Below are 12,253 nucleotides of genomic sequence, written 5' to 3'. Positions count from 1 at the left end.
TGCCCCGATTATATCAAATCTTTGTTAAGAAATAGTACCTGTCGGGGTTGCTAGGTGGTGCAGTGAGTAAGAGCACCAGCCCCAGAGTCAGGAGGACCTTGGATTGGTTCCAGCCTCAGATACTTAACACAAACACACACACACACACACACACACACACACACCTGGCTGTGTAACCTTGAGCAAGTTACTTAACCCCAATTGCTTTAAAAAAAGAAAAGAAATAGTACCTGTGAAGCCCACAGTGGGAGGGGTATTCCAAAGACAGGAACAGGAAGGATGTAAGAGGTGGGTGGAACAGGAAGGAAATTATGATATAAAAGGAGGAACACAAGCTGGGACTGAGTAGAATGGAGGAGAACATTTATGGTGTCCAGCACTCTGTCTGCTCTATGTTGATTTGTGTTTGTGATATTTTATACAGAAACCCTAGGACCTTACTGGAAGTCCTGAAAGAGGATTTTCTGGTTGTCTGTTTACAGAAGACCTGGAGGAGGGTTTCAGAGGTCCTAGGACTATGCTGCTGATTTGTGTTGACTTCTTGAACCTTATTTGTGGGTTTCTGTTGATTTCACAGTCAGATGATGAATTGATGATGGAGCTAGCAATGTGTATGAAGCTTTGTCTTCCCAGAAATAGAAATGGCAAAGAACTTGAGGTGGACTGGACACTGTGAGGTTCCATATGGAGTGGGAGCTAGATGAGAAGCTGGACAAGGAACTGGATGAGGATCTGAGAGCTGCCCGCCTGTGAATCCAGGTGACAGTTGGGTTAATTCAGGCAAAAGCTGGGACCATGGAAGAGGAACCATGGAATCTGGGAGTAAGCCTAGAGCCAAGATTAAAAGACCTCTACTTGGGTACTTAGTCATGACCGACAAGATCATTTACTGTGACCCAGGGGTGGAATCACTTTGTACTTTGTAATTTGTACACCTTAAGGATGATTGACTTGAGAATGATTGGCAGTTAGTCTCCAATCAAGAAGAAAGAAGACTTTCTGACTGAGGAGATTAAGGCAATGTGAACTGGGAGTGGGAGACAGTTGTACTTTGTATCCCTTAAGGAGCAGTACTCCTTAAGGATAATTGAGTTAAGGATTTACTGAACGATATCTTTTGTTTAAAACTATGTGGTCACAGTAGTGATAAATTGTTAGGTCATATCATTGTGAATGTTGTACTTTGGTTTCTGTGAATGTTTTGTTTTAATTTACTGCTGAATAAATAGAGAGTTCCCTATACTATGCGAACAGAATCTTAGAGCTATTCACAGTAGTATTCCTCTGGAAAGCTGCTCATGCTTGGTTTTACACGGTGGCATGATGATAACAAACAACAAAAGGCTGAGATGCTCAGTTCTTTTTATCTCATTTCTCTGTATAAGAGAATCCCATTACTTCTTTAAATAGAAAACAAATCAAAAAGACTAGCAGCTCATACTTAAGATAAGCAAAGGGATAGTGTAAATGCACTTAGTTGGCCATGATGAATTCTGGTCACTTTGCTCAGAAGAACTATAGATGCTGAAAGAAATCACTGCATAAGAAAAATATGAATATTTATAATAAACTGCGGTAAATTCCCTCAAAAAAAGAAATCACTAATATCATGGTTGGACATGTTTGAAAGATAACACAAAATCATAGTGACATCACAGGAAGGGAAAATATTCTGACTTCAGTAAAAAAAAGGAGGAGTACATTAGAAATGGAGTTTAGAAACTATAGGCCTTGGAGGAAGATGTGTGAAAATGGTTCCCCTTTCTTTCTTTGCAGAAGTGTAGCACTCCAGGTTTGGAGCATTGCATGGGTTGGTCTCATTGATGTTTTCTATGAGGGATGTCTTTATGAGGAGAAAAAAGGAAATGCACATTTTGCAAAATAATGTAACATAGAAAGAATAAATATCAAAATATTTTAATTAATAAAATTATAAGTCAGTGTTCTTTACTTTGATTCTTGGGAAAATTCTAAAAGAGATGATTAAAGTGATGGGAAAACCCAGCACATCTACACAGAAGAAAGTCATAGCAGAGTAACTTTAGTTTTGGATAGGATACCTAAACTGGTAGATAAGGAGCATATAGCTAAATTAGATTTTAGCAAAGCATTTAATGAAGCATTTTGTAGTATTCTTTCTAGTGCTGTGGAAACCTCAACTGTAGACTGGGGAAATTTGCCCTTGCCATGATAGAAAGCCAACATGGCTACAAGCCTTTAGGAGAAAAAGCCTGCCAGGGGCCACTGCATATTTTCAAACTATTGATATCACGTCAAAGACTAAGGAGCAGAGGGAATGGAACAGGACACCAGGACAGTATGCTGCATATATAGAGGGTTGCACAGCACTCTGTTAAGCCCAAGGGAAAGAGTATAGTATAAAACTGGGGCCACATTCTGACTGCCTAAAAGTCACTTGGGGCAGAGGCCTAAACTGGTAAACTGTTAATATCTCAACATAGGAGTAGAAGCTTTGTGATCCAGACCACAAATATACCACCATCAGAGTGGAGGAAATCAGAAAGTGAGTCAAAAGCACATTTTTAAAATATTTTAAAATATATTTTTTAAAAAAATAAAGGGAGAAAAGCAGCTGAATTTACCAAGGATTTCAGGAAGAAAAAAATCAAAGACTGAAAATAAGCAGGGGAAAACAATAAGAATAGAAGGAAATATGGCCTCCTAATCTACCTAACAAGATCAGGCATCTATGAATAAGCACATCAAAACAAAGGAAAATGATCTGAGTCTTGATGAGAAAGAGACCCCAGAAGAATGTGAGAACATGGAACCATTATACACTGCTGCTGAATGGTTCAAAACAGCATTAAGAATTAAGAGAACAGAATTTATGGTCTACGCAGAAAAAAAAAAAAAACTGGTTAACAGTAAAACCAGGATCTGCAAAGGCAAGCCTCACAATAGAAACACAAAAGAGAAGAATTAAGTGAGAATATAAATAAAAAGAAGTGTGAAAGATAATCTAGAAGAAGCAAAAAAATGACATTCAAAGAAAAAGATGGTGAAATGAGGATGAATTCTTAATATAATTAGATTGATTCAGAACTAGTTGAACAACTGGATTCAAAGAGTAGTTATCATTGTTTCAGTATCAATTTGGCAAGAAGTCTCCTATGGATGCTTTAAAGAGCTCTGTTTGGACCTTTACTATTTTTTTTCAATGACCTGAATAAACAATACGGAATACTCATAAAATTAATAGATAATAACAAAACTGGAAAAGCAAGCTAACACATTTGCTGATAGAATCAGTATTTAAAAAGATGTTCATAGTCTGAAGAATTGGGCTAAAATTAATGAAATGTAAGGTAAAGTAAGTCTTACACTAGGCTCTGAAATTATTGAATAAAGGAAGCATTGTCGGTAAAGAGTTTGCCTACAAAGTATCTTGGGATTGTGGTGGGCGAAAAACTGGATATGTGTCAGCAGTTCGATGTGGCAGTTCAAAAAGCTAATGCAATCATTAGATAAATTTAGAAAAGTTTAGCTTTCAAGAATAAGGAGGTCATAATAGTCCAATGTTCTGGCTTAGTCACAATTCATCTGGTATATTGTGTTCAGTCTGAGGTAACATAACTTCTTTATATCTAAGTCATGTACCCATTTTGACCTTTTTTTGGTAAATGGTGTAAATGTTCATCTATGCCTGGTTTCTGCCATAGTATTTTCCAGTTTTCATAGGAGTTTTTGTCCAATAATAAGTTTTTATCCCTGCAGCTAAATTCTTATGGTTTAATCAAACAAAAAATTACTTTAGACATTGAATGCTGTGTCTTGTGTACATAACCTATTCCACTGTTCCATTACTCTATTTTTAATCAGTACCAAGTAGTTTTGATTATTGTTGCTTTATAATACACTTTTAGATCTGGTACAGCTAGGCCAACTACCCTTTCATTTCTTTTCATTAGTTCTCTTGATATTCTGGACCATTTGTTCTTCCAGATGAATTTTGTTTTTATTTTTTTCTAAACTTATAATATTTTGGAAGTTTGAGTGGTATGGCACTGAATTAATAACTTAATTTAGGTATAATTGTAATTTTTATTATTTTAGCTCAGCCTACCTGTGAGTAATTGATATTTTTCCCAATTATTTATATCTGTTTTATTAGTGTGAAAGTGTTTGTTATTCAGTTCCTGTGTTTGTCTTGGCTGGTAGACTCCCAAACATTGTGTGTGTGTGTGTGTGTGTGTGTGTGTGTGTGTGTGTATAAAAGCAACTGGGGTTAAGTAACTTGCTCAAGGTTACAAGGCCAGGTGTTTCTGGGTGGGCGCTAAGTGTCAGACCCTGGATTCGATCCCCAGGTTATCCCGACACTGGGGCCAGTGCTCTTACTTGCTGTGTTACCTGGTGGCCCCCAAACATTGTATATTTTCAACAGATATTTTGAATGGAATTTTTCTTTCTTTCTCTTGCTATTGGGCTTTGTTAGTAATATATAGAAATGCCAGAAATGCCAATAAATTATGTGGGTTTATTTTATATACTGCAACTTTGCTAAAATTTCTAATTATTTCAAGTAGTTGTTTTAGTTCATTCACTGATTCTCTAAGTATACCTTTATATCATCTTCAAAGAGTGATAGCATTGTTTCTTTATTGCTTATTCTAATTCCTTCATTTTCTTTTTCTTCTCTCATAGCTAAAGGTAACATCACTTGAACAAAACTGAACAACAGCAGTGATAATTGACATCCCTGTTTCACCCCTGATATTATTGGAAATGCTTCTAGCTTATTTTCACTTCATATAATGCTAGCTGATGGATTTAGGGAGAAGTTGTTTATGATTTTAAGGAACATTCCATTGATTCCAATGCTCTCTAGTGTTTTTAAGAAAACAAAAAAAAATGGATGGTGTATGTTGTCAAAAGTTTTTTCTGCGTCTACTGAGAAAATCATATGGTTTTTGTTAATTTTGTTCTTGATACAGTCAATTATGCTGATAGTTTTCTTAATATTTAGCCAGCCCTGCATTCCTGGTTTAAAAATCACCTGAGCAGAGTGTATTATCCTGATAAGTTGCTGTAATCTCTTTGCTAATATTTTATTTAGAAATTTTGCATTTATATTCTTTAGGTAAATTGATTTATTGTTTTCTTTTTCTCTTTTGTCTCTTCCTGGTTTAGGTAGCAGCAAGAAATTTGTATTATCAAAAGAATTTGGCAGGAATTCATCTTTGCTTATTTTTCAAAATATTTTACATAGTATTATAGTTAATTTTTGTTTAATATTTGGTAGAATTCACTTGCAAATACATCTTACCCTAGAGATTTTTTCTTTGGAAGTTCACTGATTACTTGCTCAATTTTTTTTTTTTTCTGAAGTGGGGTTATTTACAGATTTTATTTCTTCTTCTGTTAATCTGGGTAGTTTATATTTTTGTAAATATTCATCCATCTCATATTTATTGGCATATAATTGGACAGCATATCTCCTAATTATTGTATTGATTTCCTCTTGTGGTGAACCCACCCTTTACATTTTTTGATACTGGTAACTTGGTTTTCTTCTTTTAAATGAAATTAACTAAAGGTATATCTCTTTTATTGATTTTTTTCATAAAAGCAACTATGAGTTTTATTTATTAGTTTATTTTGTTAACATCTATTTTGGTTTTCAGACTTTCTAATTTGTTATTTAATTGGTGATTATAAATTTGAATTCATATCTGATCTTAGACACTTACTAGCTGTGTGACCCTGGGCAAGTCACTCAACACTATTTGCTTTCAGTTTACTTATCTGTAAAGTGTACTGGAGAAGGAAATGACAAATGATTCCAGTATCTTTGCCAAGAAAATCCCAAATAGGGTCACAATGAGTTGGATACAACTGAAAACAACTACATTTTTTAAAGGTCATTAAGGTTGCAATTAATGCTAGGAAATCTATCTCCTATTTGATGCCCTATTCAGGATATTCCCTAACTCACAGGTTCAATGAGCTTTGAGTATTTTGAAAGAAATTGTCTGGAAAAAACATTTAAAGTTACAAAAGATCTAATTCATGAAAGGAAATAAATTTTAAAAATATGAATGAGAGGGAGAATAGCATTTTTAAACCTCACACTGTATTATAAATCACCAATCTTCCCAAACATTTGGCATGACTAAAAATAGAAAACAATGGATCAATGAAATGGATTAAGAAAGGGAGAACCAGAAACAATTGAACTCAGTAAACATTTTTCTATACACCTGAGAACATGAATTAGCTGGAGAAGAATTCTCTTTTTGGCAAGATCTTCCAGGAAAATTGCAAAACAGTTTTACAGAAATTCAGTTTAGTCAAACTCTTTACATCATACTCTTTTAAATAGACATGTGACCTGAAAGGTAAAGATCATATTAGATCAAAAATTTGAAAAGAAGACAAAAATATACCTTCTACAGCTTTAAGTAGGATATTCTTTTTTTTTATGGTGCCAATTTTAAATAGATTTTATTCTCCAAGACAATTGCATTTCCACTTGTTTACAGTACTGATAAAGTTCAATGTTGTTTACTTCTCTCCCGCTGCACACATTCAAGTATTCAAGATGCCCAGATTTACACAGTAGCTTAAATATTACTTTTAAACTGCTGCTGCCTTGGCTACAAATTTGAGTCCTTCAATTTTTGGAAGTTGTGTGGAATGCTCTTTCTGATGTGTTTAGTCGACCTCTTCAATGGGTCGAAGAAGCACCTCCAGATGGGGCTGTTCCACCCCCTAGGAACCCACCAGGCGTGCCTCCTGGCATGCCTCCTGCACTCTAGTACAGCTTAGTAATAATGGGGTTGCAGACCTTCTCCAATTCTTTCTGCTGATGCTCAAATTCTTCCTTCTCAGGAGTCTGGTTCTTATCCAGCCAGGTGACTATTTCATTACATTTGTCAAGGTTCTTCTGTTTGTCTTCATCACCAATTTTGCCTTGCAGTTTTTCATCCTCTACAGTTGCTTTCATGTTGAAAGCATAAGATTCAAGAGAATTCTTGGAAGACATCTTGTCTCTCTGCTTTTCATCCTCAGCCTTGTGTTTCTCAGCCTCCTGGACCATATGCTCAATGTCTTCTTTGCTCAGACGTCCTTTATCATCAGTGATAGTGATCTTGTTCTCCTTGCCTGTGCTCTTATCCACAGCAGAAACATTGAGGATGCCATTTGCATCCATGTCAAATGTTACTTCAATCTGAGGAACACCCCTGGGTGCTGGAGGAATTCCTGTGAGCTCAAATTTGCCAAGCAGATTGTTATCCTTTGTCATCGCTCTCTCACCTTCGTAAACCTGAATAAGCACACCAGGCTGGTTGTCCAAACAGGTGGTAAAGGTCTGTGTCTGCTTGGGGGATGGGGTGGTGGTGATGTTGCATTTGATCAGAATGGTCATAACTCCACCAGCAGTTTCAATTCCAAGGGAAAGAGGAGTGACATCCTGTAATGTAATACCAAGCAAAGGCAACTTCCCAGGTTCAAAATACCAGCATAGGTGCTCTCTATTTTATTCAGTAACAAACCCAGAACAGAGAAGATCAAAACATGACATCATTCAAAATACAGTATTTACTAAGTATGATTAAATAATCTCCAAGTACTACCCCACCCCAGGACCTTCCAATCATTCAATCAATTACAAAGTCTCTGTTCTAAATACTTCTCCACCCCTAGGCTATACCTTAATTAAGTCCACCACAAAGTCCCTCTTCTCAAATGGAGATTAGTTTCCAAACATAAGGTCAAAAGTTCCCCACCCCTGGATCACAATTGAATCTACCCCAGAGTTACATCAAGTTTAAACACAGCACTTAATACCCAAATGGAGGTCTTTTCTTCATCTTGACACGAGGCAAGTTCTCAGCAATCTCAGTTCCTGGGGAGACAAGGCTTAGCAAGGCCATAAGATACATTGCCAGTCCCTTCATGAGTTTATCCTCTGTCTGTAGAACAGTCCTAGAACCCCTAAACACATTAGCAAAGCCCTCTCCCAGGATTTCTGTAAACATACAACAAGAAAATCCTTCTTCAGGGCTTCTGAACCAACAGAAAGGCTCCCAGACCCCTGCAACAACAGCACTGTCCCTCACCAGTGGACAGTATTCACTCTGTCTGCAGGACAGTCTCCAGACCCCTGCAACAACAGTACTGTCCCTCACCAGTGGACAGTATTCACTCTCTGTCTGCAGGACAGTCTCAGGGCTTCTTAGCGAACAGCCAGGTTCCAGGACTTCTTCAACAAAAGGACTGTCTTTCACCAGTGGGCAAATCTGGCAAAACAACATCAAAACAGACAGACAAAGTACCAGCAAAACAGCCATGTCTCCTCAGTCCTTGGCAGCTCAGGGGGCAGGTCTCAAAAGTCCAGGGCAATTCAAAGCGGCCACCAGCAATTCTCTTAGTCTCTCTCTCTCCATGAGGTGCTGCTTCCAAAAAGGTCTTCCGCCTCTCTCTAGTGTCTCTCCAAATCTACCTCACCATCTCCTCCCAGTTCAGGACTTTCTTTTCACATCAACAAGCCCATCCCACAGGTGGGATTAACAAGCTCTGGGTTTTAACACAATCAATTTGAAAACCAAGCCAATACAGGGGAATCTTTAATTGCCATTACTATCACACATCCAACAAAAGCAAGTCCTGCACATTCTCAGATTTATCTCCAGACAAAATGGCAGCCTGGACAGCTGCACCATAAGCAACAGCCTCATCAGGATTGATACTCTTATTGAGCTCCTTGCCACTGAAGAAGTCTTGCAGAATCTTCTGGATTTTGGGGATTTGAGTGTAACCACCCACCAGGACGATGTCATGAATTGGACACTTATCTAGCTTGGCATCTCTTAAGGCCTTCTCCACAGGGTCCAGGGTACCACGGAAGAGATCAGCATTCAGCCTTTCGAAACGGGCTCGGGTGATTGATGTATAGAAGTCAATAACTTCATAGAGGGAATCAATCTCAATACTGGCCTGGGTACTGGAAGAGAGGGTATGCTTTGTAACTTCACAAGCAGTGCGCAGATGGTGAACAGTCTTCTTGTTCTCACTGATGTCCTTCTTGTGCTTTCGCTTGAACTCGGCAATGAAATGGTTGATCATTCGGTTGTCAAAGTCCTCCCCACCCAAGTGGGTGTCCCCAGCTGTGGACTTGACCTCAAAGATGCCATCTTCAATGGTAAGAATGGAGACATCAAAGGTACCACCTCCAAGGTCAAAGATCAACACATTTCTCTCGGCACCAACCTTTTTGTCCAAGCCATAAGCAATAGCAGCAGCAGTTGGCTCATTGATGATTCGAAGCCCATTGAGACCAGCTATAGTTCCAGCATCTTTGGTAGCCTGACATTGGGAATTGTTGAAATAGGCTGGTACTGTGACCACAGCATTTGTGACGGTCTTCCCAAGGTAAGCTTCAGCAATTCCTTTCATCTTGCTCAAGACCGTAGAAGATACTTCCTCTGGATAGAAACTTTTGGTCTCCCCTTTGTACTCCACTTGGACCTTAGGCCTGCCTGCGTCATTCACCACCGTAAAAGGCCAATGATTCATGTCTGATTGTACAACTGCATCATCAAATCTGTGAACAATCAGACGTTTGGCATCAAAAACTGTGTTGGTGGGGTTCATTGCAACTTGATTCTTTGCAGCATCACCGATTAAACATTCTGTGTCGGTGAAGGCCACATAGCTTGGGGTGGTCCTGTTTCCTTGGTCATTAGCAATGATCTCCACTTTCCCATGTTGGAAGACTCTCACACAGAAGTAAGTGGTGCCAAGATCAATGCCAACTGCGGGTCCCTTCGACATGGTTGCTGGGGAGTTGGGGGAGGTCGGTCGTAGCTGACCACTGTGGAGAGAGAAGGGCTGCTGCTGTGCTGAGTAGACCCTAAGTAGGATATTCTTAAGCAAATGATAGAGGTAGTTACAAAAAACAAACAAGATAATTTCAATTATATGCCACTGAAAAGTTTTTTTAAAGAATATGCACCTAAGGTAAGAGATCCCAGGAAAATAATATTTTTATGAAATTTCTTGCATAAAGCTTTAGTGAGACATAGTCAGAAATATATATGACCAAATGCTATGTCTTAATAGATAAGACATCAAAAGATATGAACAGTACTCAAAACAATTTTAAACAATTAACAACTATTTGAAAAATTGTTCAAAATCACTAATAATTCAAGAAATGCAAAGTCTTAAAATGCTGAATTTTCACTTAATGCCAAGAAAATTGGCAAATCAAAAAAAGACCTGAACAGTGAATTTTGGGAATGATTTAGGAATATAGGCACTCTGATGCATTGTTTGTAGAGTTGTGTATTGGAACAACTTAACTGGGAAGCAGTTTGTAATTATGCAAATAAAGTAGCTAACTTTTACATTCTCTTTGTCCCAGAAGTTATACTTTCAGGCATATACTCCCTGGATATCATTTATTTAAAACAAAATCAAAAACAGTGCCATACCTACCAAAATATTATACCACCTTGTGTATGTGTGAGTGTGTGTGTCTGTGTGTGTGTGTGTGTGTGTGTGTGTGTGTGTGTGATCTTAAAGAATGGGATGTGGGTCTCATGCCTATCATTTGGGAATGATTAAAGGAATTGAAGTAAACTTATGTAATGGAATATTAAGGAATTACAAGAAATGTCAAATATGATGGATAAAGAAATGAAACATCTGGGAATACTGATGCAAAGTAAAGAAACAATATACACAAATATATAAATGGAAGTAGTGATTAACAAAACAATGATTGAAAATGTATGCTGTGTGGAGCAGCCAGCCAGGTAGCACAGGGGTAAGAGCAACCCCTCCCCCCAGTGTTGGGATGACCTGGGGATCGAATCCAGGCTCAGACACTTAGCTCCACACGGAGAAATAACTGGCCATGTAACCTTGAGCAAGTTACTTAACCCCAATTGCTTTAAAGGAAAAAAGAAAATGTATGCTGTGAATTCATTAAAAAAAATAAAAAAGCTTGACCTCAAAGAAGAGATATGTTAATATGCGCTTCCTTGTATCATTGTAGTTGTAGGGAGTCTACAAGTATGGAGTACTGCTTATGAGGTAATATTTTTGAAATGTCAATTACTTTTGTTGATTTTTACTTTCTTGGTCTTCTTAGAAATGTATTACCTGTATGACCATGAAGAAGTCACAAGCTCAATTAATCTCAGTTTTCTCCTTTGTAAAATATTAATAGTAATTATACATACCTACTGTGTTTCCCTGATAATAAGACACTGTCTTATTATTTTTTTTTTGGAAAGAAAAACACCAGAGGGCTTATTTTCAGGGGAGGGCTTATGTTGTCCTGCCTCAGCTCTCCTCCGCGGCACTGCTCTCAATGGTGCCAGCAAGCAAATCACTGGGGAAGAACAGGATGACGCGCTCACTGCTGCAGCTCTGATTGGATGCAGCTCAGATCGCAGCCTGCATTTCACCCGGGGGGGGGGTGTGTGACGGTGCATACAGAGGGTACCGTAAAGTAGCGTGTAGTGCAGGGGATCACCTTCACTACAGTAGCAATCTCAATAGGGCTTATTTTCGGGGGAGGGCTTATTTTAGAGGAATCTTACACAGTAAGGGGAGTGCTTATTTTCGGGATAGGTCTTATTATCAGGGAAACACGGTACTCAGATTATTGTGAGGATTAAATGTGATGATAATTGTAGAGTTCCTAGCCTAGTGTCTGGCACATAGTAGTATTATATAAATGTTAGTTACAGATTCTTACATCATCCTTTTTACTTTTATTTTTATTTTTTGTTATAGTGGACAACTTTCTTACAGGGAAGAAAGTAGAGGGATAAACAGGGGTGTGTGTATATGCTATCAATAAATGAAGTTTGTTTTAACTCCTGATGCAGAACTCAATCATATGTAGTTTATAGATAATGGACACACTGAATAAGGTGAGTAACATTATACAAAGAATATGAAAAGATTCTCTGAAAAATGTTAATGTATTTTAATACTATAAGATATTAATGAAGATGAGCAAGAAAAAATACCATGAAAAAGATGTTCCAAATGATCTATCTTATATAAAGTTTCTTTTGGGCCACATATTGATTTACAAAACCACATGCTAATACTATTAATGTTTTATTGTATTTTATTATGTTATGTATCTCTAAATTATATTTAAATTTAGTTCTTATGAACTCAGGAATATTGCAGTGTCCAATTTCATGTTTAACACCTCTGTCTTAACATTGGAAACTATAGTTAATGATGTGAAAGTCATTTTATA

General features: G+C 37.5%; 1 pseudogene; it reads right to left on the bottom strand.

Moving 5' to 3' along the window:
- Positions 1-6,688: 6,688 nt before the first annotated feature.
- Positions 6,689-9,837, bottom strand: LOC138149796 (heat shock cognate 71 kDa protein pseudogene; annotated as a pseudogene).
- Between the last annotated feature and the right edge of the window lie 2,416 nt (positions 9,838-12,253).

The sequence above is a fragment of the Petaurus breviceps genome, unplaced genomic scaffold (assembly GCF_028583685.1).
Source record: "Petaurus breviceps papuanus isolate PSGF00001 unplaced genomic scaffold, PetGlider_PUasm1.0 90849, whole genome shotgun sequence".
Lineage (NCBI taxonomy): Eukaryota > Metazoa > Chordata > Mammalia > Diprotodontia > Petauridae > Petaurus > Petaurus breviceps.
This window is presented reverse-complemented; position numbering and strand designations above follow the sequence as displayed.